Source organism: Amborella trichopoda, chromosome 4 (assembly GCF_054954075.1).
Source record: "Amborella trichopoda isolate Santa Cruz 75 chromosome 4, AtrichopodaSantaCruz75HAP2 v2.0, whole genome shotgun sequence".
NCBI classification, from domain to species: domain Eukaryota; kingdom Viridiplantae; phylum Streptophyta; class Magnoliopsida; order Amborellales; family Amborellaceae; genus Amborella; species Amborella trichopoda.
The window spans coordinates 20,259,228-20,285,583 of NC_142339.1; the positions used below are offsets into that span (position 1 = coordinate 20,259,228).

At 37.1% G+C, this 26,356-nt stretch overlaps 1 long non-coding RNA gene and 1 other non-coding gene across 3 annotated transcripts; one reads left to right on the forward strand and one right to left on the reverse strand.

The window, feature by feature from the left end:
• The first annotated feature begins 433 nt into the window (after positions 1-433).
• LOC110007949 (uncharacterized) lies at positions 434-1,029 on the forward strand. Its single transcript, XR_016053328.1, has 3 exons — positions 434-486; positions 632-719; positions 813-1,029. It is a non-coding gene; the product is annotated as an uncharacterized LOC110007949 (long non-coding RNA).
• A 5,066-nt stretch (positions 1,030-6,095) lies between these two features.
• Positions 6,096-8,248, reverse strand: LOC18423383 (uncharacterized). 2 transcript variants are annotated; one of them, XR_002282590.2, is made up of 4 exons: positions 7,108-8,248; positions 6,839-6,978; positions 6,538-6,658; positions 6,096-6,448 (listed from the first exon to the last, which is right to left on the reverse strand). It is a non-coding gene; the product is annotated as an uncharacterized LOC18423383 (transcript). The 2 variants fall into 2 exon arrangements; XR_016053327.1 differs by having other exon boundaries at positions 6,096-6,978.
• Positions 8,249-26,356: the final 18,108 nt, after the last annotated feature.

Here is a 26,356-nt window from a genome sequence, read left to right on the forward strand (position 1 = left end):
ATATTGGAGAATGGTTCTTTCCTTTTTCTTGGGTTTTCTCCTTTTTTCTTTCTGTGTGTTATGGCATGATCGTAAAAAGGTTTATGGGCTTGTGTGATCAGTCGTTCCAAGAGGTCTTAGAGGGGTTGGATGAGCATGAAGATGACCTCGATGAGAGAGGGTCCATCACGTACTCCATTTCCGATAATATAGAACTCTGGACCTCCGACTAAGGTCCAGGAGGTCTTTCTCTCACATTTCTCCTTCCATTAATCACCATCTACTGAGCTTCCCTATCTGATAACTCGTGGATCTGTTGGTTTGTTTACAGGTTGAAGGGGATCACAATATCGAAAAGGCCGAATGGGGGGAAAGTAGTCGAGTTTGTTCTCGGATTCTCGTGTCCCCGTCCACAAAGAAAACCTAGACGAGCAGCCTTCCAACCCACTATCTTCCCAAGAATTCCTTTTTTCATTTTGGTGCAAAACTGATTCCAGTCACGACATGGTGAGAGTTTTTCGTTTCTTTTGTTGTTATTTTTTGGGGGCTGTTTATGCATTTATGCAAAAGTTTGCGCTAACAGAGCACCATGTGAGGCAGTAACTCAATTATTCCATTGATTCATTCAATCTGTTTTGTGGTGTATACCCAGGATCTGTGTTTCTTTGCTTCATGTACACGGCATAAAAAGCAATTTCTTTCAGTATGTCGTCAGTGGAAGGGGTTCATTTCAGTTCGTGGTTAGTTATCTGTTTTCTTGCGAAGAATGTTAAGAAATTTGCACCTCCAATTCTTTTCTGAGTGACGGATTTCAATCCCTTCTTTCTTTTTAGTATGACGGATTTTGGATTGGATTTAAGAAAAGTGACTCCGATGAATAGGCGTGGAAGAGTTGAGGGCACGGGTATATGTTAGAGAGAGAGAGGGACTGGAATGATTACACAGAAAAATTAGCTTGAACTTGCCGGGGAATGCACACACGCCTCAAATTTGAGATATATCTAATTTGTACAATAATTATGAAAATTTAAATAGACAATTGTGACCGTATGATGAACTTTGAACGGTGATGAAGTGTAAGTGAAGAGAACTTCACCTATAGTCGTTTTGTAGATGCTTCCATATATTACTCAAATGCAATGACACTCTTTGAAAACCATTTTTGTGATATTTGTATAACCCCAAATTTTGCACACACACTCTCTTCATCTGAATAATCATTCCCCAAAAAACAAACTTCAATTTGAACCCTAAATATGGTCAAAATGAATCCTCTCCAAAAATGAATCTCGACCTTTCATTTTGTGAATTTCAAAATCTTAGCCTTTACTCAAAATCAGTTTTTTTCTTTTTTAACATTGTTCATCTAATAATAATAAATCCATCCAAAAAAATTGAAAATAAAAAAATCCTTCTAAAGTCTAGATTTAACCATCTCACCAAAATGAACGGCCTATGTTAATTAGGCTAAAAAAGCACTCTCTAGGTTGGGTTTTCAATTTTTTCGTTTTTTACGATTGTTCATTAGAGTGAAAAGAGTGTATATTTCAAATTTTGGATCAAACAATTGGCTATAAAATGGTTTTTTAAGGTTGTTGCATCATATTACTATACAATGGTTGCATGAAATCATTGCCCACATATATATATATATATATATATATATATATATGGGAAAAGATGGGATTAGCCCACTAGCTCATGTGAATAATGAGTCCAACGTCTCAGATTGATTATGGGTCGATTTGATGATCGCAAATGTCCGATAGTGTTTAATATTTATTTGTTTTTTTATAAATCCAAATCACTTGAAATTTTAGACATGTGTTTATTAAAAATAGATGAATCTTTAAAAAATATCAAAAAAAATATTGTACCAGAAATAAAGTGACCAAAATACCCCCAAAAAACTTTAGGGGTATTTTGATAAAAATATTTTTGTGAATAATTTTTTTTTATATTTTTATTAGGTGAGACTTTATGAGAAGAACACACACCTAAAATTTCAAGTGATTTAGATTTGTATAAAAATAAATAAAATTCAAACACTATCAGACATCTGTGATCTTCAAATCGTCCTAAATTCACTCAAAGCCGTTGGACTAGAATGTTTGTATGAGATAGTGGGCTAAACCCATATTTTCCCTATATATATATATATATATATATATATATATATATATATATGAAGATACTACAAAATGCCTATAGGAAAAAATAAACAGTCATTTCACCTATCCTAATTACCAACCAAACTTCATCGCACGGTGGTAGTGGTCCAGTAATGTTTCAATTTTTGTTTTCTTTTGTTTCCAATATAAATCATCTCAAATTTGGAGCATGTGTATATCTTAGTGATACGCACCTAATAAAAATATGAAAAAAACTAATTCGTAAAATATAAATTAACCAAAATTACCCCCATAAATTCTCAAGGGTAGTTAATTTAACATCTCCAATAAAATTCTTCAAATAATTAAACAATATAATATTTAAAAATATCCCAAAAAATTTGAAAAAAGTCATTGGGTATCCATTTAGTCCAAGAGCCTTATCTCTGCCTGGGCAAGAGAATGTATCTCTAATTTCTTGCTTTTCAAATTTTCTCTTCAACCATTGAGCTTGTTCTAATGGCAACCTAGTAGAAGGTAGATCTTGAATAGATAGTTGCATCCCACTATCGGCCTCATAAGATTTCTTGAAATGATCAACCGACCACCTTTCAACCTCTGACATGTTGTCACAGTCTATTCTTTCAATACGGAGGCTTTGAATTGAGTTACCCGTTTTCCTTGTATTTGCAATAGCATAGAAGAATCTCGTGTTTTTATCTCCCTTTTTGAGCCATTTCACACGAGATCTTTATTTTCAATGAATTTCTTCCAAATTAAGCAATTGTTTATACGTAGCCACCCATAAGCTTCTATCTCTGAATTGATCATGTGTTAGAGGACCTCCTATAAACTGAACAGTACTAGCTCCTCTATATGAGACTTTGTTGTCCCAATTTTAGATTGTAAATCTTTTCAAACATTCATCTTCCAAGTAATAATCCTTTGTTTCGATAGTTGGAGGTTCTTTGAAATTTGGAAACCTTTCCAACCATCAATGGTAGTATTTTTCCAGAAATCTTTAATCAAGCTGAATAAATATCTATTTGATAGCCACGCCAATTCAAATCTAAATGGGGACGGTCTAGACAAAAAACCATCAAAGTTAAGGAGAAGAGGGACATGATCAAAAGAAATACATTGACAGCTTAGAGAGAGAGAGAGAGAGAGAGAGAGAGAGAGAGAGAGAGAAAGAAGGCATCGACACTTTTCAAGGTTGATGAAGAATGAAAATATGGCAAGCTTTCTATGCTTCCCCTACAACATAAAACTTATATGCTTCTCTTTATCCAACTATCCATTCGGAATGGAGGGTTAAGATTGCCCCAATAACAATGTCGCATCTCTACACTATTTCATTTTTAATTTTTTTCTATAAACTATTTTGACACTAAATTCCTCTATTAAACTCGCACTAGTGGAAAATATTAAAACAATATTTCAAAAAAATTAAAATGACCAAAATATCCTTGAAAGTTTCAAGGGATATTTTGATCATTATATTTTATCGAAAAATTATTTTTTAATATTTTTTATAGGTGAGCCCCAATAAGAAGATGGCACGTATCAAATTTCATATTCATAAAATTTGTATAAAAAAAAACTAAAAATTAAATACTTTGAGACGTCGAATCTAAAATCAAATGGTGAATGGCTCTCTTGATCAAAATTGGACGGCTGGATGGTAGGGGAAGAACTTCTATGTTGTAGGGGAAGTATAGAAACCTTTCCCATATTTTCTTATATATATATATGAGAAAAGATCATGTCACCCCAATGGCGTACTGTTGCAGTAAACGCCAACAACCCAGATTGAATCTGAGACGATCTAACGATCTTGGATGTCTAGTAGTGCTTAATTTTTAATTGTTCTTTTTACAAATCGAAATAATTGGAAATTTGGAGCGTGTGTACAAAACATATATATGAATCTTCAAAAAATATAAAAAAAAATATTTTACATGAAAACATTGATCAAAATACCCCTGAAACATTTCAGGGGTATTTTGGTCAATTTTATTTTTTCGGATTATTTTTTTATATTTTTAATAGGTGATCTTTGATAAGAAGAACATACACCTAAAATTTCAAGTGATTTGGATTTATAGACAAAAATTAAAATTCAAACACGAAAAGAGGTCGTGACCGTCAAATCGGCCCAGATTCTATTTGGGCCATTAGTGTTTACTGTAGCAGTTAGCTAGTGGGCATACTCAATCTACTCCCTCTATATATATATATATATATATATATATATATATATATATATATATATATATATATATATATATATATATATATATATCATGATTTCATGCAATCGTTATATATATGTAATGATTTCAGGCAATCGTTCTATAATAATATGATGCAACAACCTTAAAAAAACCATCTAATGGCCATTTTTTTGATCCAAATTTTGAAATATACACTCTTTTCATTCTAATGAATAATCGCAAAGAAAGACAGAATTGAAAATACAACCTAGGAAGTAATTTTTTAGCCAAATTAACATAGGCCGTTCATTTTACTGAGATGCTTAGATCTAGGCCTTAGTAGGATTTTTTCATTTCCAATTTTTTTAGATGGATTTATTATCATTAGATGAGTAATGTTAAAAAAATAAAAAAATGATATTGAGTTTATAAAGGCTAAGATCATGAAATTCACAAAATGAATGGTCCAGATTCATTTTTGGAGGGGACTCATTTTGACCATATCTTGGGTTCAAATTGATTTTTTTTTTGGGGAGGGGGCAGGGGGATTGATTTATTGAGATGAAGAGAGAGTGTGTGTAAAATTTGGGATCCGACAAATACCACAAACATGGTTTTCTAGACGTTTCATTGCATTATACTATGATACAACCGTTATATTGGATTTGTAAAAAAAAAATTCAAGTACTATCGAACATCTATGATCCTCAAGTTGGCCCATATTCAATCTGAGCCGTTGGGTTCATATGTTCATATGAGCTAGTGGGCTAACCCCAGCTTTTTCAATATATATATATATAGAAGCATCTACAAAACACTTCAGCCGCAGCTCATCACCGTTCAAGGTTCATCACATGGTCATAGTTGTCCGGTAATATTTTAATTTTATAAGTATTATACTAATTAGATATGGGAAAGGTTTCTATGTTTCCCCTACAACATAGAAGTTCTATCCTTCCCAGATTATCCTACCATCCAATTTTGATCAAGAGGGCCACTCACCGTTTGATCTTAGCCGACATCTCAAAGTATTTTTTTTTTTTTTTTTTTTATACTGATTATATGAATATGAAATTTGGTATGTATCATATTTTCATTGAGGTGCACCTATAAAAAATATTAAAAATAAATTTTCGATAAAATATAGTGACCAAAATACCCCTTGAAATTTTCAGGGGTATTTTGGTCATTTTATTTTATTAATTTTTTTTTTTTTTTTTTTGCAAGTACGAGTTTAATAGAGGAATGGACGACCAAAATTTGGTGTGAAAATAGTTTACAAAAAAAAAATTAAAAATAAAATAGTGTAGAGACATGACATTGTGATTGGGGCAATCTTAGCCCTCCATTCAGAATAGATGGTGGGATAATGGGAAGGATAAAACTTCTATGATACAGGAGAACCATAAAAAGCTTGCCGATATATCTAAAATTTGAGGCAGGTGGTACATTCCTCGGCAAGTTCACGCTAATCTTTCTTTCACCAATTGTCACTGCATAATCATTCCATTCCATCCCTCTCTAATATATAGCCATGCCCTCAACTCTTCCACGCCTATTCATCGGAATCACTTTTCTTAAATCCAATCCAAAAACCATCATATTAAAAAAAAAAAAGATAGCAGGGATTGAAATCCGTCACTCCATAATAGAATTGGAGGTGTGAATTTCTTAACATTCTTCACAACAAAACAGATAACTAACCACCAACTTAGATCTAGGTCATAGAAGGATTTTATGAATTTTAATTTTTTTAGATGGCTTTATTATCACTAAACGAACAATGTTAAGAAATAAAAAAATAATTTTGAATTTATAAAAGCTAAGATATTGAAATTCACCCAAAAACATGAAACAAAGAAATAAAGATCCTGGGTATACACCCAAATACAGATTGAATGATCAATGGAATAATTGAGTTGCTGCCTCACATGGTGCTCTGTTAGCTCAAAATTTTGCATAAATGCCTAAACAGCCCCCAAAATATAACAACAAAGTTTTGCACTAACATCTTGTAAGATATAGTGGGTTGGAAGGCTGCTCGTCTTCGTTTTCTTCGCCGACGGGGGCAAGAGAATCCGAGACCAAACTCGACTACTTTTCCCCCCTTTGGGCCTCTTCGATATATTGATCCCCTTCAACCTGTAAACAAACCAACAGATCCACAAGTAATCAGATAGGGAAGGTCAGTAGATGGTGACTAATTGGAAGGAGAAGTGTGAGAGAAAGACCTCCTGGACATTAGTCTGAGGTCCAGAGTTCTATATTATTGGAAATGGAGTACATGATGGACCCTCTCTCATCGAGGTCATCTTCATGCTCATCCAACCCCTCTAAGCCCTCTTCGAACGACTGATCACACAAGCCCATAGACCTTTTTACGATCATGCCATAACACACAGAAAGAAAAAAGAAAACCCAAGAAAAAGGAAAGAACCATTCTCCAATATTCCGAGTTTTAAACCCAAAATGGAACAGGAAAAGATTAAAAAAAAGATTCACAGAAAAGAAATGGAGGTACGAAGGAAGCACCTCTACAGCCAAAGCACCTCTACAGCCAAAGCATAGGCGTCTTCGGGGGAGTTGAGGATATCCGCTTTGAATACCGCAAAATTGAGAGCAGCCACTAGCCTGGTGGGGTTTGCAGGTCTCAGATCCACTTTAGCGATTCTCTGAAGAGAGGCTAACACTAGATCAAACCCTCCTCACTTTCTTGAGTAGACATGAAGAAACACCAAAAATTGATCTAGATAGAAAAGAAAACCAAGAAATAAGAAAGAAATGCCCCAAGAGTTTGTTACCATGGCCCCCTTCATAGTTCAAGTGGGCTTTGTAGGCCCCAAATAGCTTTTGTTCGTCGGTCTTGATCTCAGCGAGGTACCGAAAGTAGTCGGCCTTCATCTTCCAGTGGAAGACCCTGGCTTCGGCAGAGTCTTCAGATGGAATGAGGTAGGAGTCGAGAAGATGGTGGACATCCTCACAGATGGAAACGATCTCGGACTCGATTCGTGAGAGATAATCCATAATGATGGCCAAGCAGGGGTTCATCCTCGACCCTTTCTATGTTTTTAATCTCACGCCATGAGGCCTTGCGAGGCTGGACTAGGGATTGGAAGGCCAAGAAAGCATGTTGTGCTCCTTTCTGTTGAGTGGTTGATTGCCAGTTGTGCATGAGATGGTGGTCATGTAGTCGGCCATGTCGTCGAATCTGTCTACCATCTCGGTCAACATCGCCATGAATAAGTTTTCCTCACGAGCCTCTTCCCTTTGGGCAGGAATGGCCATGGCTGATTCTACGAGCCATCTCCTCATTCTTGGAGAATTCATGAATCAGAGTGTCACAGAGAGAGAGAGGGAGGGGAGAGATCTGGCTCGAGTGAGTGGTTTATATATATGAGACATAGACACACACAGAAAAGGATGAGCACTCTGATTTTAGCGAGCGAGAGAGAGGGAGGGCGTTATATTGCACTGGGGCTTCTCTGTTTTGGACTGGCAAAGAAATGCCACGCCGTGATATTTCTAATGCTATTCATCCAAGTTCTCGCTTACCATTCTTGGGCTTCAGATGCGAAATTGGACGATCGATCGAAGATTACGAAACTGAGAGAGCATTCTCGTCTCTGTTAACATGAAGAAGCACGAGGACGTGGCCGTGACCTTCAACTGGAACATGGTGGAACTACCACCATAGCTTTGGCTCCATTCTCTTCACATTCGACTCCTCCTCGGTACTCTCAATGTCTTTAGGACCAAAATGCTCTTATAAGAAGCTATCCAGAGAAATATTTTTAGTTAAATGATTTGATAGGTTTGCAGCCTCTTCATGATACCTCAAAACTCACCGAAAATGGTTGTTCTTTCTCCAAACAATTTTCAAATTTATCATCTCGTCCTTAGCCATTATGGTTGTCAAAAAAAACAAATTTGTATTTCATGTTTCAAAAATAGTAAATTTTGTAACACATTATCTAGACCATCCAATTTTCCCTAAAAGAAAATGTGTTTTAGATCCTCATGTTTTGTGCAATTTTTTGAGCTTCAAATTTCATAATCAATATTAAAAATTGATTTCAGAGCCATGATGAGGATTTTTATGCCCAGGTGCTTTCCAGACAAGTTTTGTTATTACTATGTTTCATTACATCTAGGACCTATAGAAGCCGCATCCAATTATTAAAGGGAAGTCACAAAAGATTGGAAAAAATTTATATAATATTGGAACCATATACCACAAAAGTAAGGTGCATGTCAAAAACCTAGTAGAAAAGATTGTTTCCAATTTGGAAATTCCAATTTGGAAAACCTTCCGATTAATCATCTCGACCTCGAGATTTGAAGATGCAAAGAAGCAAAAAGAATTTCAAATCCTAAAATAGTGCATCTATTAACATGTTACCTAGCCCATCTATTTTCAAGATTTTCAAGCGTTTATAGATATGCTCAATTCGCATCGCTTTTAAATTTTAAAATTGCATAATTAAGGTTCAACATGAATTTTCAAGCTATTATAAGGTTTCCAACTCCGAGACTAAATCTTCCCACAAAATTTAGAGACACACCTTACATGTTTATCCTTTAAATAATTTGTAAAATTCCCAAATTTTTCTACAATTACATCTACACCCACATCTCGTTTATTTTCTTAAAATACCCTTAAAAGTATCACGATTCTAGTGGAATTGTAACACTCTCTACTTTCACAACGGCATGACCCATCTCTCTCTCACTTGCTCTCCTTTTTCCTTATATATTATGGAAATGGCAATCCAAAATATGAAATTCTCATTGACTGGAAACGGGTTTCCAAATTTTCAAATGTTTGAAGAAATACACAAGCATAATATTTAAGGGGAGAAAGTTTTTATACTTTTTCGACAGCATAGAAGTTCTATCCTCCTCCTACCATCCAGCCGTCAATTTTTTATCAAGAGAGCCACTCACCGTTCGATCTTAGATTTAACATCTCAAAGTATTTTATTTTTAGTTTTTTATACAAATTTTATGAATATGAAATTTGGTACATGCCATCTTGTCATTGGAATGCACCTATTAAAAATATAAAAAATAAATTTTTGATGAAATATAATAACCAAAATACCCGTTAAATATTTCAGGGTCATTTTGATCATTTTATTTTATTGAAAATATTTTTTTTATATTTTTTGCTAGTGTGAGTTTAATAGAAGAATGGACGTCCAAAATTTGGTGTCAAAATAGTTTATAAATAAAATTAAAAATAAAATAGTGTAGAGACGTGACATTGTGATTGAGACAATATTAGCCCTTCATTCAGAATGGACATTTGGATAAGGGGGAGGATAGAACTTCCATGCAGTAGGGGAAGCATAGAAAGCTTGCCCTATTTAAGGTGTTCCTAAATCATGTCCTTGCAATTGCGAAATAATGTCGAAAAAGTATTTTGTGCATCACGGAAATGCATTTCCACTATTGTTCCTCTTAAGCATGTCGCAGCTATCTTGGAGATGGAAGTGACGAAATGGTAGGCCAACAAAAAATTAAAATAAAATTAGGAAAAATTACGTATGGATGCAAATATTAATAAGAAAATACATAAATGTCCAAAATGCTCTTATAAGTAAATATCCAGAGAAATATTTTAAGTTAAATGATTCGATAGGTTTGCAGCTTCATCATAATAATCAAAGCCTCACTTCAAAACTCACCGAAGATGGTAGTTTTGGCTCCGAAAAATCTTTAAATTTATCATCTTGGACTTGGCAATTGTGGTAGTAGAAAAACAAAAGAGGGTTTCAAGTTCAAAACATAGTGTATACTGTAACATATTAACTAGACCGTCCATTTGCCCTAAAAAAACGTATTCCCAGATACTCAACATATATGCAATTTTTTGAGTTTCAAATTTGATAATCGATGTTAAATTGGATTTTGGAGCAATCATTAAAATGGATTTTGGAGCCATCATGAAGATTTTTAAAAAAATTGTAAAATACACGATTTCTTCTAAAATTACATCTACACCCACTTCTCCTTTTTTTTCTTAAGATTCTAGTATAACTGTAACAGTCTCTACTTTCATCACGGTATGACCTCTTTCTCTCTCTCACTTTCACTCTCCCTCTCACTTGCTCTCCTTTTTCATAATATACATGGAAATGGCAATCCAAACTACAAAATTCACTATGATTGGAAATTCCAAATTGTCACCTGTTGGAAGAAATATACAAGCATAATATTTAAGGTGTTCCGCGTAATATTGAAGGTGTTCTTTATGGCAAGTCAATATTTAAGGTATTCCTTATTGCAGTCAAAGGTTATTTCCATATCATTGCAAAATAATGTTGGAAAAGTAATTTGTGCATCAGGAATGCATTTCCACTATAGTGTCCTCTAAAGATTGTTGCATCCATCTTGGAGATGGATGTGACACAATGGTAGCTCAACAAAAATTTGAAATGGAAAGAGACAAAATTAGGAAAAATTGTGTACTGATGGAAAAATTAATTAGAAAACACAAAAGGTACATGCTTTCCCAAATATTGTGCCCTGGTTAGTCCCCTTCATGTTTTTGATATTTTACCCAATTTTTCCGTAAGTCTAATTTTACCAACATAGATCTGGTTTTAATTTAATTTTTTGTTTGTGTTTTCTCAAACATAGGATTGTGACCAGGAATTAAGTCACTTATGGATGCTTATACGGCCAGGGAGCTTGGACCATTCTCTACGTGGCCTTTAGACATATGACTAGTTGTCGAATGTCCTTAACCTTGCACCGCTCATGTTATGCGAGCCACAAACTAGTAGTTGTAGGTCCCTAAATTCAGATTGCAGTCTCTGTGGGCTAAAGCATTAGTACTAACAAACCACACTATAGTTGAGAGAGGTTCCGACAATGGTGGAAGCTTAACTTCTGAAAAGGGTTTCTTGATATTTGCATTGATATTGAAATTATTGGTTGTACCGGTGCCCGTATGCTGATTGCTATTCTTTTGTGCTTGGAGTGGAGCTGACACTACAACAATTTGGCTTACCTGGGCAGTAATATTATTATCTTGTTATTTTTATTGCGCTTTGGTTTCACTTGGGATGGTGCGGCTTGTCGGATTTTTAGGCTTTGTAATGACGATAGCAACCTTTGACTTTTCATAAAGAGCGACTTGATTGATCATTTGTTGAAATGAGAAAGGTCGTAGCCCATGGCTGAATTCCTAGCAGAGAATTCTCCTGGCACATGCTTGTTACAAGTCATTTTTGACATACTTGTATCCCCAGGGCGATTAAGGAGAGAGCCGATAGTAACCTCATCCTGCCAGTGCCCAAGATGTCGTCCGACCATGGGAACACTGTAACAAAAAGCCTCAAATTGAGTGACCATTGACAAAGTGTCAGAATGGCCTCAATTGCATGAGAGGGTAGTTTTTGATGCCCTAAAGATGCCCACAAAGTTTCGACACATTCTGATGAGTTTTGATATGATCAGGATGAAAAATAGTTTTTAAATCCACTTCATGTCATGTTGAAAATGGACCGTATAACTATAGCCCCATTTTTTGGGTCTCAAAACAGTATCAGACAACTACCCTAAGATCTGGAATGTCGAAAAACCTTTAGGCACTAAATTTGGGCTCAATCGGACCCTCTGCGACAATTATGGGCCTAACATACCATAAAATGATAGGTTTTACACTATTACGGTGCAGCCTCGGTGAACTAGTTTCCATTTATAGAAATTGTGTTTTATCATTTCAGGATGGTTTTCATATGCTCCTAACGTGTTGGTTTTGTGTCCAATCAAGGTTAATTCGGATACGAGCTAGATCTCGATGACCCGCTCATTTTGACATATGACACGCATCATGGCGTGACCTGAAACGAGAGAAGTTCGAGAAAGAATATGGAATCCAAACATGAAAATTCAGATTTTATAAAGAAGAACATACAATTATTTCAGAGGCCATAGCTCAAGAAGCCGATGTCGGCCAAGTATAGGTCTATTGTGACCGTGTTTCGATAAGCATCAATTTGATATAATTTTTATGTATAATCGAAGCCCGAATTACAAGAATTTTAAGGTCGGAAATGACTTACTTTTTTAGTCGCTAGAATGCCATTTTCCGGTGAACTTTTAAAATTGGAATGTGCTCAAACAGAAACCAAAATAGATGAAATTTATTACAAAATGATCGTCATAGTATCCTCTTCAATTTGTGATAAAAAAGAAGGCTTGAAAAATCATAGATCGTGTCGGATTGGTGGTTAAAGAATCACAAAGTTTATGGACTTGACAGGATTTTGAGTTCTTTCTAAAAACAAATTGTTTCAAGATGATTAAAGGGTATCAAAACATGCGCAATAGTTAAAGCATTGATTCTAGGATGATTGATCACCTGAATTACCACCGTAAGCGTCCGAAAAACTCTCGAGCCTAGCAATGGCAAGAAGCCCCTCATAGAGGGATGGTTTTATCATTTGTTGAAAGGTGTTTAGGGGTATTTTGTCATTTGATCAAAAATTGGGATTAATATTTTAATTCATAAAATATACAGTTTTTGACAATTTTAGGTGTTTTTGAGCATTCCACCCTTGTTTAGTGATTGCTCTATGTAAAGAACCCAAGTCATTTGTAATGGTCTATCTTAGACTTTTGTATACTTGGGCATTTAGAGTGAAATTCTTGAATTCTAAACTTGTTCTTCTACTTTGCTTTCTCATGTTATTCATCCAAGCTCTCGCTTGCAATTCTTGGGCGTCTGATGCGAAATTGGACGATGGATCGATGGTTACGGAACTATGAGAGCATTCTCGTCTCCATTAACATGAAGAAGCGCGAGGACATGACCGTGACCTTCAACTGGAACTTGGTGGTACTACCACCATGGCGTTAGCTCCATTCTCTTCACATTTGACTCCTCCTTGGTACTCTCAATGTCTTTAAGACCAAAATGCTCTTTTAAGAAATTATCCAAAGAGATATTTTTAGTTAAATGATTTAATAGGTTTGCAGCCTCATTATAATAAGCAAAGCCTCACCTCGGAACTCACCAAAAATGGTAGTTCTTGCTCGGAAAAATCTTCAAATTTATCATCTCGGCCATGGCCATTATGGTTGTCAAAAGAAAAAAATTTTGATTTCAAATTCCAAAAATAGTGAATTTTGTAACACATTATCTAGGCCATCCAATTTGCCCTAAAAAAATGAATTCAAGATCCTCTTGTTCTGTGCAATTTTTTGAGCTTCAAATTTCATAATCAATATTGAAAAATTGATTTTTAGAGCCATCATGAGGATTTTTATGCCCAGGTGCTTTCCAGACGAGTTTTGTCATTATTATGTTTCATTGCATCTAGGCCTCATAGAAGCCGCATCCAATTATTAAAGGGAAGTCACAAAAGATTGGAAAATTTTTAATATAATTGGAACCTTATACTACAATAGTAATGTGCATGTAAAAAACCCAGTAGAAAAGAGTGTTTCGAATATGGACAACCTTTCGATTAATCATCTCGACCTCGAGATTTGAAGATGCAAAGAAGCAAAAACAATTTCAAGCCTTAACATGCTACCTGACCCATCTATTTTCAAGATTTTCAAGCATTTATAGATATGCTCAATCGGCATCGCTTTTAAATTTTAAAATTACGTAATTAAGGTTAAACATGAATTTTCAAGCCATTATAAGGTTTCCAATTCCGAGACTAAATCTTCTCGCAAAATTTAGAGACGCGCCACCTTAAATGTATATGCTTTAAATATTTTATAAAATACCCGAATTCTTCTACAATTACATCTAGACCCACATCTCTTTTTTTTTTCTTAAAATGCCCTTAAAGTATCACGACTCTAATAGAGTTGTAACACTCTACTTTCACCACGGCATGAGCCTTTTCCTTATATAATGGAAATGGCAATATAAACTATGAAATTCACATGAATTGGAAACGGGTTTCCAAATTGTCACATGTTTGAAGAAATACACAAGCATAACATTTAAGGTGTTCCTAGATCATGTCCTTGCAGTTGCGAAATAAATGTTGGAAGAGTAGTTTGTGCATCAAGGAAATGCATTTCCACTATTCTTTCCTCTGGAGCATGTCGCATCCATCTTGGAGATGGAAGTTGGAGATGGAAGTGACGAAATGGTTGGCTAACAAAAAATTAAAATGGACAGAGTTACAATTAGGAAAAATTACGTATGGACGCAAACATTAATATGAAAATACATGAAGGTTCATATTTTCTCAAATATTGTGGCCTAGGTCGGCCCCCTCGTCTTTTTATTAATTTTTTCAATTTTCCCCTTAGCCTTATTTTACCAACATAGGACTTGTTGTAATTTATTATTTTTTTATTATTTTCTCAAACATAGGGTGTACCTAGAATTATGGATGGTTGAGGTTAGGGACCTTGGACCATTCTCTATGTGGCCTAAAGACATAGGACTAGTTGTCGGATGTCCTTAACCTTGGACCGCTCTATCTATGGGCTAAAGCAACAAACTAGCGGCCTTAGGTCTGTAACTTCAGATTGCTCTCTATGGGCTAAAGCCAATGTACTAGCAAACCACACTATAGTGGAGAGAGGTTCTAGAAATGGTCGAAGCTTATCATCCATAAAGGGTTTCTTGCCTTCGATATTTGCATTGTTATCGAAATTATTGGTTCTATTGGTGCCCCTAGGTTGATTGTTATTCCTTTGTGCTTGGGGCGAAGCTAGCACTACGACAATTTAGCTTACTTGGGCAGTTGTATTATTTATCTTGTTGTTATTATTGCTCTTTGGCTTTACTTGGGATGGTGCGGCCACTATTGGATTTTTTAGTGTCGCACTAGTGGTGGAATAGAGAAATCTCCAGGCACAAACTCATTTGTGAAGTTTCAAGAAGTGCGCAATCAATGACCTTAGATGAGGTCTCCCTGAATAGGTTGGCAACGTCAGGGAATGACTCACCTACATATTGTTTCTTCCCCAACAACTCCCCAAGGGTCATTGGTTGTTGCTTCTTTCTGCAATATTGTTTTACAAAATACCGAAGCAACTCACTAGGACTCTGATTAGGATATTTTGATACTTCTTGGAACCACATTAGAGGTTGTCCGGAGAGCATGTATTGAAACAAGTTCATGAGACGGTATGGATTCTCTTCCAATGCTAGATACGTCAGCAGTAACATGGCTGTCAGGGTCAACTTTTCCATTGAGCTTGTTGTCGAATTTGGTAATACGAAATTTGGAGGAAGGGGTTCGACATCCCCAACTATCTTTAATGCAAGGTATTATAAGGAGGGTATTTCAAGCTCCAATTTTAGCTAAAGTTTCTTTGAATGATGATAAGTTTCTTTTCAGTTGGACGAGCTTACTTGACACAGGGGTATCAACCTCAGTGGTCTACAAGTTGCCCGAAACTGATGGCATAGTTTGAGGTACAAAAGATGTAGTTGATGTGGGCTGCACCGGATTAGGGGCAAGCTAAGCCTACGAAGTGGCCAAAGCCAGTTTAGGAGGTGACACAAGCAAAGAGGTCTGGGCTAGGAAAGCTGGAGCCAGATATGAAGTTGGCACAAGCAATGTGCCTAAGCCGGGGGGTAAAACTGATGGGTCTAAGGAGCGACCTCAATTGGAGGAGCCATAAGATGGGGTCGGTGACTGAAAGTGGACTACTGGGGCTTAGTGTATAGGATACCCCTGATATGGATAACTAGAGGTCGGTGATCCAGCCGAGGGGTAGGGAGCCGACTGGAATGACTGAGTTGGTGCAAGAGCTAAATAAGCCACCTACAAGTGATGGTATGAAACAGGGGCGGCTTAAAGAGACAGCACCGGTGGTTAGTTGTATGTGACTCGAGGAGTGTCAGGTCTGAACTAGTTATGATAAGGTGTATTCTGTGGTCGAGCCGGTTCTATGGGAAGTTCAAAACGAGAGGTTTTGCAGTACCGGCTTGCCATGGGGTTGAATTGACAAGACTGTTAGTCAAGGGAAAAAGAGGCTCCTTGACTTTGGCCTGAGCAACGGCTTAGAACCTTGGTGGGTTGTGTGGCTCAAGGAGGCCAAGACACCTCAAGAAGGCCTTAACAAAAGTGAGGTTCCTGAGGTTGTAGATCGAACCTAGGGAACTTGAAATACATGCCTCATTTGGATGAGTCATGATGGCTCAGATTCTGACTCCTAGAGATCCTAATGTGGGTCTTTGAAGGAACCTAACTTGGTTGGGCTAGACTCTCACCTTGAGTAGGTCAACTTGGTTCAAGATGATTGCGTCGGTCAGGCGACTTTGGAGGGATAGGGAGTTGGGTGTGTTTTTAGTTACATACATGATTAGATGCATTCTAAACACACCATCAATTAGGACATGTAAACTTGTTGTAAACATGAAAGGATGGATAAATGCTCGATATACTGAAATATTGTACATCAAAGCCCATGATGTGAGTTGGACAGCTATCTTAACTCACAGTCGATAAAAGATATGAGTATTGTTCTTGGTAATACCTACTCAGACACGCCCCATATGATATGATATATATGATATGATCAAGATACATCATATGAGAGGCCTGATATGCATGTGGAGTCTTGATTCGTCAGTTAGCCCCTAAATGTTCTTACTCACGACTAATAAAGATATAATTCTAATAGCACATCAACTAAGTATATTCAAGGTTAACTTAAGTTATTAAAGCCATCTCATCTTGAGACAGATTCTAGGATACATATACCGCTACGGTCCTATACATGCCTATCTATGTAATATATGGAGCAACAGATATTACTTAATTTTAGCATTTACCGTTAGTTATACCCGTGTCTATTTGAGACGGAACTCTGAAATGCATATGCTCCATAGCACACAAATGCCTCTCCACTGGATACTGAAGAGTTCTAGGTGTGATGTGATATAACTCCTTTAAATCCATCTGTTGTTAAAGATAATAGGGCTTTAACAGATGGAGCATAGGGGAAACCTCATCATATGTAGATATATTGAGGTAAATCTTTTAAGATATACATGTTGAGGTCTTATATGCTTTAAAGTCCAGGGGTGATATGACTTGGGCGATATTTGGACTTGGATTAACCCATTTCTATATCCATCATCAGTCTAGATATGCCTTGACTGACACCCCGACTTGATGGTTTTGAGATTAAGCTTAGATTCTTAGGGACTCATGTTCGAGGCGTAATAAACCTCTCCCTGAATTTCATATCAATTGGAGGTAGCTTGACCCATCATCTGTATAGCCCGACGGTTAGAGCCTTAAAAGCCATATTTCTTGTGTGTTGTAGACAGAACGATACATGGCCACCAAAATTGAGATTTCTTCCTAAATATGAGGAATTTTCCCATGGGACTAGGACCATTATATCCTTGACTCAATATTCTATCACCCTTAAGAGGTATGGAAATATTTAAAACAGGTGGGGGAAGTCATTGCATCCGCAATTCCTAGGTATCGTTGACGTATATTCTTGCAGATATATGGTGAATTTGGTGGAGCATATCTTCTTCACCAAATGTCCATTTTTAATGAGGTCTGAGTCATTGGGCTCATCTCTGAGCTCTCTAATCTCACCAAATTGGATGATTAAGGAATATACATGGAGGAGGTGATAGGGGATATGAAAAAGTGTGTCCAACCAAATAGCAGAAGATTGAATGAATGGACAATGAGAAGGGACAACATCCTGATTCTCCTCATATGATAGCTCCGTTGGACCTTAAGCCAGTATATTTAAATTTGAAAATGGATATTTACCAGATATGAAGGAACAAATCCGCAGATCGCATAATCATAAAGAGATAAGTATGAATTCGAATTCGCATATAGTTAAGATTGAATTCAAAAGACTTGCTCGTGAATTCAAATTCCCATGAAGACCCGAGCTTCAACTTGAGTCTGCGTGAAAGCAGCTCATGAATTTCAAATTTCGGTTCACATATTCAAACATGAATTCGTGTGGAGATAAGGATGAAAATGAGGATTCAGATCAAAGGATGATATCCTTGTAGTTATCAAGGAAAGATAGTCTATCACCTCGTCAAGACTATAAATTTCCCAAATAGTCAAGAGGAGGGGTTGTTAGATTTTCTTTGAGATAGGCACTCTTTTGAGACACATATCTCAACGTTACATTCTTGTTAGAGTATCAATTATACTGAGAAAGATAGAGTGAGATAAAGAGAAAGAGAAAAACAGATTAATTCTATGTTATAAACACCCACTGAGGTGTATTCTCGAAAACGAAGCAGACATAGGATTAGCATTCTGCTCAAAGATCAGATATACGGGCTTATGTCCCTTTGATGTTATCTCCCTTTATTTAATATGTATGTATGTCTTTATTCTTAGAAACAAATATAGAGGTCTCAAGGCCAGAATCAAGGGTAATTGGCCTTATTTATTTATGTTGTATTTGGTCAATATAAATTGTAACAGGGGATTGAACCCCTGGAACTATTTTGTACCTAATAATATATATATATATATATATATATATATATATATATATATATATATATATATATATATATATATATATATATATATATATATATATATATATATATAAACCTTGTGTTTTTGTTCTATGGAAATGCATGGGCGAATTTGGCTCCAAATGCGATGTTCTTTGATAAAAAATTAATTGGAGTCTATACTTGTTTTAAATATTTAAAAACATCCCTCTTTTTGACCATTCACATTTTCGAGAGTCCACCGGGGTATTGCTAATGGTGTAAAAATCGGCAGAATTTTCGCTAGACCTGAATATTTGTGGGCATGCGACCTTGGCTAAGCAACATCTCCCCTAGACCTAGACACTGAGGAGGGGTGTCATACAAGATCGAAAACATTTGCCTTAAATCTAGACGTTTGCGGGGGGTGTGACCTTGGTTGGGCAGCATATCCCCTAAATCTAGGTGTTGGTGGATGTATCGTTAGGTCGGCAGCATTTACCATAGACCTAGAAATTTGTGGCGGATGTGACCCTAGTTAGGTAGTATCTCTCCTCGACCTAGATGATGAAGGTGGGTCAACCATAGTTCCTTGGTCCCTGGTCAAATTCCCTGACTATTTAAGGTGGCTCGAGCCATGCAGTCTTGCTGAACTACAGGGCTCAGCTGGATAGGTTGAGCACTAGGCGTGGGACTGTGGACCCACTAGAAATTGACTTAGACCAACTTGAAGTAGAGTAGGCCAAGGGAACTGGGCTATAAGGTCCTACAACTCAATCTACCCTAGGAGGTCTAGATGAGGTAGTGGACTTAGTATCTGACTCACTGCAGAGATTGGCCAAAAAACTCTCATACTCGCTGGAGTGAAGGTTATGAAGATCTCTGAGATGCAGTAATACATATATGCATTGGCGGAAGGTTTTGAAAGCAGTTTGAAGAGATTATTAGGTGATGAGGATCTATAGGAATTAGCAAAGGGCTACCGGAAATACCAAAGGTCACCAGAGGGTTTCTCTTCTTTGAGGCTGAAGAATGAAGAGCGTTGAATTAATGAGGAACAAGATACGTGTTTTAAAGAGGGTGTGACGCTTGGGCGTCCTTTCACCTTGGTGTATGCTGAAACGACGATGGGATGATAATGAACCTTCTCGGTTTTACCATAATACCCGCGCTTGAAAGATAAAAGAGGCTTATGACGATGCTTTTACTTGAATGCCCTTGGCATTACTTGAAAATATATGGATGAAAACTGTCAGTTTTGAAATAGAATTTATCTTATGCTTAATGAGCGGTGATTGGATAACTTTAACCTCCAGTGCATCTAAGTTTAAGGGAAATGCTACCAAACTTGCATGACACCCCTCCTCAGTGTCTAGGTTTAGGGGAGATGTTGCCTAGCCCGGGTCACACCCCCACAAATATCCAAGTCTATGGCAAATGCTGTCGAAATTTACACCATTAGTAATACCCCGGTGAATGCTCCAAAATGTGAATGGTTAAAAAGAGGGATGTTTTTAAATATTTAAAACAAGTATGGACTCCAATTAATATTTTATCAAAGAACATTGCATTCGGAGCCAAATTCGCCCTTGCATTTCCATATAACAGAAACACAAGGTTTTTTTTTACATATATTATTAGGAACAAATATAGTTCCAAGGGTTAATCCCTTGTTACAATTTAAATAAAGGGAGATAACATCAAAGGGACATCAACCCGTATACCTGATGTACTATAGGGATGCTAATCCTATGTCTGCTTCCATTTCGAGAATAGGTCTCAAGTGGGTATTTAGAACATAGAATCAATCTCTTTTTCTCTTTCTCTTTATCTCGCTTTATCTTGATCACTGTAATTGATGCTCTAACAAGAATATAACATTGAGATATATGCCTCAAAAGAGTGCCTATCACAAAGAAATCCGCCAACCCCTCCTCTTGACTATTAATGGGACTTTTATAGTCTTCACAAGGTGATAGACTATCTTCCCTTGATAACTACAAGGATATTATACTTTGATCAGAATCCTAATTTTCATCCTTATCTCCACACGAATTCTTGTTTGAATATGCAAACCAAAATTAAAATTTCACGAGCTAGTCTCACGCAGACTCAAGTTGAAGCACGGGTCTTCACATGAATTTGAATTCATGAGCATGTCTTTTGAATTCAAGATTAGCTATACACGAATTCGAATTCATACTTATATCTTTATGATTATGTGATCTGTAGATTTGTTCATTCATATCTGGTCAATTTCCATTTTCAAATTTAAATATACGAGCTCGAGGTCCAACAGAGCTATCGTATGAGGAGAACTAGGACGCTGTCTCTTCTCCTTGCCCATTCCTCCATGTACATTCCATAATCACCCAATTTGGTGAGATTAGAGAGAACTCAGAGATGAGCCCAATGACTCTGACCTCATTAAAAATGGACTTTTTGTGAAGAAGATATGGTCCACCAAAGTCATCATATATCTACAGGAATTTATGTCAATGATATCAAGGAATTGAGGATGCAACGGCTTCCCACACCCATTTCAAATATTTCCACTCCTTTTAAGTGTGATAGAATATTGAGTCAAGGATATAATGGTCCTAGTCCCATGGGAAAAGAAATCCCAATTTTGGTGGTCAAAGTATCGTTCTGTCTATAACACACAAGAAATAGGGCTTTTAAGGCTCCGACCATTGGGCTAAACGGAAGATGGGTTAAGCTACTTCCAATTGATATGAAATTCAAGGAGACGATTATAACGCTTGATCATAGGTCCCTAAGAGTTTTGGCTTAATCCAAAAAACATCAAGTCGGGGTGTCAGTCAAGGCATATCAAGACTGACGGTGGATACGGGTATGGGTTAAGCCAGGTCCAAACATTGCCCAAGTCATATCACCCCTGGACTTTAAAGTATAGAAGGCCTCAACATGTATATCTTTAAAGATTACCTCAATACATCAACATATGGCTAGGTTTTCCCTATGCTCCATCTGTTAAAACCTTATTATTTGTAATGACTGATGGATTTAAAAGAGTTATATCACATCTCACCCAAAACACTTTATTATACAGTGGAGAGGAATTTTTGTGCCATGGAACATACGCATTCCAGAGTTCCATCTCAAATAGACATGGGTATAATTAATGGTAAATGCTAAAATTAAGTCATATATGTTCCTCCATATATTACATGGATAGGAATGTATAGGACCATAGGGGTATACGTATCCTATAATTTGTCTCAGAATGAGATGACTTTAATATCTTAAGTCAACATTGAATATGCTTAGTTGACGAGCTATTAGAATTTTATCATTATCAATCGTGAGTAAGAATATTTAGGAACTAACTGATGAATCAAGACTCCACATGCATATCAGGCCTCTCATATGATGCATCTTGATCATATCATATATATCATATCATATGAGGCATGTCTGAGTAGGTATTATCAAGAACAATACTCCTCTCTTTATCGATTGTGAGTTAAGATAACTGTCCACATCACATCATGGGCATTGCTGTACAATATTTCAGTATATCAAGCATTCATTCGAACACACTTTGTCTTATGTGGGATTAAGAGATATATCCATCCTTTCATGTTTACAACAAGTTTACATGTCCTTATTGATCATGTGTTTAGAATGCATCTAGTCATGTATATGACTAAAAACACACCCAGCACTCGGTCCCTCCAAACTCGCTTGACCCACATAGTCATCTCGACCCAGGTTGACCTACACAAGGTGAGAGTCTAGCCCAACCAAGTTAGTGTCCTTCAAAGACCCACACTAGGGGCTCTAGGAGTCAAAATCCGAGACATCACGAGTCATCCAAATGGGGCATGCAGTTTGAGTTCCCTACATTCAATCTACAACCTCTGGAACCTCCCTTTTGTTAAGGCCTTCTTGAGGCGCGTTGGCCTCCTTGAGATACACAGCCCATCTAGGTTCCAAGCCGTCGCTCAGGTCAAAGTCAGGGAGCCTCTTTTTCCTCTGACTAACAGTCTTGTCAGTTCAACCCCGTTGGGAAGCTGGTATTGCCAAACCTCTCGCCCGAAACTTCCCATTGAATCAGCTCGACCAAGTGATCAACCATCTCATAACCAGTCCAAACCTGACACCTCACGACACAGACAACCAACCACTGTTGCAGTCTCTTTAGGCCGCCCCAGTTTCATACCATCACTTGCAGGTGGCTTATTTAGCCCTTGCACCAACTCAGTCGTTCTAGTCGGCTCCCTACCCCTTGACTGGAGTCATCCATACTTGGGGAATCCTATACACTAAGCCCCAGTAGTCCACTTCCAGTCACCAACCCCGGCTTACGGCTTCTGCAATTCAGGTCTCTCCTTAGACCTATCAGTTTTACCCACCAACTTAGGCACCTTTGCTTGTGCCAACTTCATATCAGGCTCCAACCGTCCCGACCCAGGCCTCTTTGCTTGTGTCACCTCCTAAACTGGCTCCGACCACTTCGGAGACTCAGCTTGCCTCGAGTCCGATGTAGCCCACATCAACTGCATCTCCTGTACCTCAAACTACGCCATCAGTTCCGGGCAACTAGTAGACCACTGAGGTTGATACCCCTGAGTCAACTAAGCTCATCCAACTGAAAAGAACCTTATCAGCAATCAAATAAACTTTAGCTAAGATTGGAGTTTGAAATACCCTCCCTCCAAGATCTTACATTAAACATAGTTGGGGATGTCGAACCCCTTCCTCCAAGTTTCGTATTACCAAAATTCGACAATAAGTTCGACGAGAAAATGACCCTGACAGCCATGTCACTGCTTACCTATTGACTGTTCTAGATCTTGAAAAGAAACCATACCGTCTCATGACCATGTTTCAATACACTCTCTCCGGACAACCTTTAACGTGGTTCCAAGAAGTATCAAAATATCTTGATCAGAGTCCTAGTGAGTTGATTCGATATTTTGTCAAACAATATTGCAGAACGAAGCAACAACCAATGCCTCTAGGGGAGTTTGTGGGGAAGAAACAAAATATAGGCGCTGACTTCACCAACCGATTTAGGGAGACCGCATCAAAAGTCAATGATTGAGCACTTCCTGAAACTTCACAACTGAGCATGTGCCTGGAGAATTCTCTATAAGAGTACATGAACATCTTCAGCCACGAGCTACAACCTTTCTCATTTCAATAAATGATCAACCAAATCGCTTTTTATGAAAGGTCAAAGGTCGTTGTCGTTAATACGAAACCGAAAAATCCGACAGTGGCCGCACCATCCCAAGTGAAACCCAAGAGCAATAATAACAACAAGATAAATAATACTACTGCCCAGGGAAGCTAAATTGTCATAGTGTTGACTCCTCCCCAAGTACAAAAGAATAAGAATCAACCTAGGGGCACCAATAGAACCAATAATTTCGATAATAATGCAAATATCGGAGGCAAGAAACCTTTCTGGATCATAAGCTTCAACCATTGCAAGAAGGTCTGTCCACTATAGTGTGGTTTGCTAGTACAACGGCTTTAGCCCATAGAGAGCAATCTGAAGTTACAGACCTAGGACCACTAGTATGTGGCTTTAGGCCATACATAGAGCGGTCCAAGGTTAAGGACATCCGACAACTAGTCCTATGTCTTTAGGCCACCTAGAGAATGCTCCAAGGTCCCTGACCTCAGAACCATCCATAAGTGACTTAATTCTAGGTCACAACCCTATGTTTGAGAAAAAAAAAAAAAAAAAAATTAAATTAGAACATGTCTTATGTTGGTAATATGAGGATAAGGGGAAAATTGAAAATAAAAATAAAAAGACAAAGGGGACCGACCTAGGCCACAATATTTGAGAAAATATGGACCTTTATGCATTTTCATAGTAATTTTTGCATCCATACATAATTTTTCCTAATTTTAACTCTATCAATTTTAATTTTTTGTTGGCCTACCATTTCGTCACTTCCATCTCCAAGACGGCTGCGACATGCTTCAGAGGAAACAATAGTGAGAATGCATTTACCTGATGCACAAACTACTTTTCCAACATTATTTCGCAATTGCAAAGACAAGACCTAGGAACACCTTAAATATTATGCTTGTGTATTTCTTCAAACATGTGACAATTTGTAAAACCGTTTCCAATTCATGTGAATTTCATAGTTTGGATTGCCATTCCCATTATATAAGGAAAAAGGAGAGCAAGAAAGAGAGAGGGGTCATGCCGTTGTGAAAGTAGAGAGTGTTACAATTCTACTAGAATCGTGATACGTTAAGGCCATTTTAATAAGAAAACGAGATGTGGGTGTAGATGTAATTGTAGAAGAATTTGGGTATTTTACAAATTATTAAAGGATATAAATATAAGGTGGTGCGTCTCTAAATTTTGCTGGAAGATTTAGTCTCGAAGTTGGGAACCTTATAATGGCTTGAAAATTCATGTTTAACCTTACTTGTGCAATTTTAAAATTTAAAAGCGATGCCGATTGAGCATATCTATAAACGCTTGAAAATCTTAAAAATAGATGGGTCAGGTAACATGTTAATAGACGCACTGCTTTAAGACTTAAAAGTCGTTTTACTTCTTTACATCTTCAAATCTCGAGGTCGAGATGATTAATCGGAAGGTTTTCCAAGTTGGAAACACTCTTTTCTACTAGGTTTTGACATGCACCTGACTTCTGTAGTTTAAGGTTCCTACATTATATATATTTTTTTCAAATTTTTTGTTACTTCCCTTTAATAATTGGATGTGGCTTCTGTGAGGCCTAGATATTATGAAATATAGTAAACACATAACTTGTCTGGAAAGCACCTGGGCATAAAAATCCTCATGATAGCTCTGAACCAATTTTCGATATTGATTATAAAATTTGAAGCTAAAAAAATTGCACAAAACATGTCGATCTAGAACACATTTTTTTTTAGGGAAAACTGGATGGTCTAAATAATATTTTACAAAATTTACTATTTTTGAAACATGAAATACAATTTTGTTTCTTTTGACAACCATAATGGCCAAAAACGAGATGATAAATTTGTAGATTTTTCCAAGCAAGAACAACCATTTGAGGTGAGGCTTTGCTTATTATGATGAGGCTTTGCTTATTATGATGAGGCTGCAAACCTTGCAAACCTATCAAATCAATTAACTAAAAATATTTCTTTGGATAATTTCTTATAATTGGTCCTAAAGACTTTGCGAGTACCAAGGAGGAGTCAAATGTGAAGAGAATGGAGCTAACGCTATGGTGGTAGTTCCACCATGCTCCAGTTGAAGGTCACGGCCACGTCCTCGCGCTTCTTCATGTTAACGGAGACGAGAATGGTCTCACAGTTCCATAACCTTCGATCGATCGTCCAATTTCTCATCTGAAGCCCAAGAATTGCAAGCGAGAGCTTGGATGAATAGCATGAGAAATATCACGGCGTTGCATTACTTTGCCAGGCCAAAACAGAGAAGCCCCAATGCAATATGACGCCCTCTCTCTCTCTCTAAAATCAGAATGCTCATCATTTTCTCTCTGTCTATGTCTCATATATGTAAACTACTCACTCGACCCAGAGCTCTCTCTCTCTCTCTCTGCGACACACACTGATTCATGAATTCTCAAAGAATGAGGAGATGGCTCGTAGAATCAGCC